We start from the raw sequence: 4731 nt of genomic DNA on the forward strand, positions 1-4731 counted from the left end.
ACAAAATCTAAAAGAAAAGAAGTCTTCTTTGTGGAAAATAGTAAAATAAAAAAAACCAAGACTTCACCTTGGAAAATAACAAAATCTAATCTAAAACATCTTAAATAAAGCTTATTTGTAATCTTCTTTGTAGGCAGAAAATAGTAAGTTACAGGACTCTCGAACTGATGTAGTCCAAAAATAAAGAATTAAAATAACAAAGTCTAATCTATATAAGTGCTCTTGAATAGGCTTCGTGTAAAAAAATAGCAATAAAAAAAATACCAAGTCTTCGTCTTGGAAAATAACAAAATCTAAAAGAAAAGTCTTCTTTGTGGAAAATAGTAAAATAAAAAACCAAGACTTCACCTTGGAAAATAACAAAATCTAATCTAAAACATCTTAAATAAAGCTGGTTTGTAGTCTTCTCTCGAACTGATGTAGTGCAAAAATAAAGAATTAAAATAACAAAGTCTAATCTATATAAGTGCTCTTGAATAAAGCTTCCTGTAAAAAATACCAAAAAAAAAATACCAAGTCTTCGTCTTGGAAAATAACAAAATCTAAAAGAAAAGAAAAGTCTTCTTTGTGGAAAATAGTAAAATAAAAAAAACCAAGACTTCACCTTGGAAAATAACAAAATCTAATCTAAAACATCTTAAATAAAGCTTATTTCTAATCTTCTTTGTAGGCAGAAAATAGTAAGTTACAGGACTCTCGAACTGATGTAGTCCAAAAATAAAGAATTAAAATAACAAAGTCTAATCTATATAAGTGCTCTTGAATAAGCTTCGTGTAAAAAATAGCAATATAATAAAAATACCAAGTCTTCGTCTTGGAAAATAACAAAATCTAAAAGAAAGGTCTTCTTTATGGAAAATAGTAAAATAAGAATACCAAGACTTCACCTTGGAAAATAACAAAACCATCTTGAAAAAAGCTTATTTTTAATCTTCTTTGTAGGCAGAAAATAGTAAGGCGAAAATAAAGTCCCCTCTAAGCTCTAAAGTAACAAATACGACGTGTTAAAAAAAACTAACAATAAAAAAAAGAACCAAGACTTCGTCTTGGAAAATAACAATCTAAATTGTGGAAAATAGTAAAATGAAATAAAAACCGACTTCACCTTCGAAAATAACAAAATCAATCTAAAACAAATGACATCTTAAAACAAAACTATTATTTGTTTCGGAGGTTGTCTATGACTGTTCATAGACCGCATAATTTCCACAGAACATTCTCAGAATATCAAGAGAGAAAAGCAGCGTTCTGCGGGAAATCATCTTGGCCAGTGATGTCGTTCTGGGTTTGGTCAGGCCCAGGGAGGTAAGTACCTCGTTATTCTCAAGGGGCCACTTTCCTCTTGCCCCAACCGGGAATCCAAAGAATGTGACCTTGCTAGCCTTCGTCAGCACTTTGACTTGATCACCAAGAGGGGTATAGTACGAAACTTTGTGCGAGGCAGCATCTGACAAGGTATTCTTTGAAAGCTCAAAACGGACGGTGACATCGATCACAACCGCCTCCTCATCTTTTGCAAACACGAGGTCAGGCTTTCTCATCTCTCCCGTCTCGGATATGAACCGTGGCTCTTTGTATACAGACCAGCCCAATCTAGCCGCTTCGTCTGCCAGAATGTTACTGATCTTGTTGTGTCGCGCAATTCTTGCTTTCTGTACTGCAGGACATTGACCGAGAATGTGCGAAAGGGACTCGAGTCTGGCAGAGCATTTCCTGCAGGAACGTAAGGCCCCATCTCTGCCTCTGTTCAAGCTTTCTCTTGTTGGGTAAATATTTGCTCTTAGTTGTAGTGCTGCGATAAAGAAGCATTGTTTAAAGCCGCACCATGGCCTCAACCAAGCATTACTGATTCTATCATGCGCAAAGTTTACAATGCCCCTTCCTTGAACCGGCTTTTCGCACCATCTCTGAAATTCATGCTCCCTCCAATCGCAGGGTCTCGGATATACAGGTTCTTTTGACACCGAGTCCCTGAGAACGAATGTTGGGATTGCATCACTGTCACCCCCTGCTCGTACCCACAAATTACGGTATTCTTCCTCCATACCATGCGAGGACACAATATTACGGGTGATAGCATCGGACGAGTTTGCTATACGTTGCAGCCTTCTAACTTGAACCGAAGGGATTGTTTTTTCCAGTTTCAAGATGGCAAGGCCTCCGTCTCGGGCTCTGGCATATAACAGTCCATCACAAGTTGAAGCGGGAAGGTGGAGCCATCCTTTTACCGCCTTTCTAATCTCTTGGTCCAACCCACGGAGAGTTGATTGCTTGCAGTCCGAGTGGTCTGCAGGATATAACAATCTGGGTAGGGCATAGGCATTGAGTAGTTCAACCTTCTGAGTTGGCTTCAGAGGCGCCTCATCGATTTTCGAGATCCATGTCTTTAGCTGACAATGTAGATCAGGCTGTATAGTGCCAGTCCAAGGGCCAATTTTCAGACCAAGGTATTTCGTTGATTCATCAGGTTGGATCATATGGACATCTTTATTTTTGATAGTCCATGGGTCGCAGTTGTTCACCGTATATGAATCTTTGGTTGGGCTTATCATGAAGCCCTGGCACTTTCTGGCCTGAACCTCCAATCCCGATAGCCCACAAAATGATTCCAAGATCGCTAGATTGGCGGCCATACCAACCCAAGATTCGCTCACCAACACCAAATCATCAGCAAACGCAAGAGCTGTCACGTGGTCGGTATCAATGGAGTACCCAACTCCGTGTGACTCTAGGGTGCATATCAAAGGGTCCATGGCAAGATTGAAGAGCAGGGGTGACATGGGGTCACCCTGTTTGACACCAACACGTATGCTTTTCTCGAGTCGACTCGCCATTGCTTTTGAACGAGGTCGTACACCGATCGTAGGCGTTCTGGATGATGCCCACCACGTGTTCATCTACTTTCTTGTGCCTTAACACCCATAAAATATGAGCATGCGAAACCGAGTCAAAAGCTTTCGCTATGTCGATGAACATGACAGCCAACGGCCTGTGCAATTTCTTAGCGTGTCTCATAAGGTCCTGTAGCACCTTAAGATTTTCAGAGCAGCCAGATGCCGCTATAAAACCACGCTGCCTTGGGTTTAAGGGACAAGCACGAGCAAGACGTGCAGTCATTATTCTGGAAAATAATCTCAGAATCATTGAACCAATCGTTATTGGTCTCCAGTTCCCCAATTCTTTCAGCTTTTCATCATCCATAACCTTAGGAATAAGAATCGTCCTATTCTTTTTCAACTCTTTGGGAATAATTCCTGTAATCATCCATGCATTAAATAGGGCTGTCAGTGTCCGACCCTCGGGGTCGGCAGCACAGATTGCAGCCCTTGTTAGGCCATCTGGCCCAGCTGCTGACGTTGGTTTAATGGCCCGTATGGCAGTCTGAACTTCCTCCACCGAAATTAGGGGCTCAAAGTATTCGTTATTTGCAACACCTGATGACTTAAATTGGCCCAGGCCATTGAATGGCAACACCTTCTCCCATTTTTCGCAGTAAAAACGATATACATCTGCGTTCGGGATTCGGCATTCATGACGTTCAGTGCCATCCAGGACTAAGGACGCAAGAAGAGAGCGGTTCTTAAAGAAGAGCTTCTGGTGCTTCATGAAGCTTCCTCGTTTTTCCGCTCTCTTCTTCATCCAAGATCGTGTGGGTAATATCCTGGGTTTAATAATGTCGTTCTCGGGTTTTGAACGTTTGCCTTTGTTTTTCACCAATCTCATCGGACAAAGCATCAATTCTGTGGCAGTTTCTACGAGGGCATCATGTTGGCCCTCGCCGTTAAGCCAAGCCTTTATTGCCTCCATTGCAGGCTTTTCCAGGGTCCCAGAATTCTCATTCGTAAGCCGCTCAGCTGCTTGAGCGAGTATGGATGAAGTCCCCGTTGTTACATTTGGTGGGGGAGACAATGTCTCAAGAGGCCTAGAAGAAAAATGTAAGCTGTCTGACATGGGGGCCCCTGTCTTTTTACTTAGGTCCCGTCTCTTGTCAGAGACTTGCTTGTTGGTCTTAGTCCCAAGCGCTTCAGCAATGATCTTATTGATATTCTTTTTCCCCTGAAACTGCAACTCTAGAAGGGCCAGCTGTTCTACTTCCTTCAAAGACCAGCAGCTACGGTGTACCCCTCTCTGCGAGGTATCCTTTATACCATCTTTAATCCTTTCCTCATTACGGGTGACTGGGTGAGCATGCCTCTTGTGCTGCGAAAGGCCACTTAGAGTCGCAAAGCGTGCCTGGCAACATTCACAGACCATTGGTAAGCTTTCCTCAGTTAACTTTATTCCCCCACATTTGGGGGCATGACAGGCAATCGATCGGTGGTTTGAGTTGGTTTTGTCACATTTAGCGCACTTAAACACCAGAGGAATGTCTCTGTGTTTGATGTTAAAATGTGCAACAAGTTCGGATGCTTTGCCCATGTGTTGTTTACAGATAACGCATATATACTCCAGACTAGGCAGTACAACCGTGATAGTTCCCTTAGTGTCAATGGGAAACTTTCCCAACACGGGTTCCTCAGCCGATATGTCGAGGAAGGACTCCTCCACATCCTCATCATCCTCTGTAAAGTCATCTGAAGAGTCATCCGACTCAACTAAACTTTTAATCTGTTCGTAAAAATCGTAGTTCATCTCCTCTTCCTTTTCCAAGGACGAGTTATGGAAGGTCATGGAAGGTATACTAGTCATTTTTAGCGCCGACCTAGACGCCATAGGTTTAGCAACATCAGA

This window comes from Petromyzon marinus, unplaced genomic scaffold, assembly GCF_048934315.1.
Source record: "Petromyzon marinus isolate PM22_M1 ecotype Great Lakes invasive population unplaced genomic scaffold, UKy_Petmar_22M1.pri1.0 PM_G_Scaffold_61, whole genome shotgun sequence".
NCBI classification, from domain to species: Eukaryota; Metazoa; Chordata; class Hyperoartia; order Petromyzontiformes; family Petromyzontidae; genus Petromyzon; species Petromyzon marinus.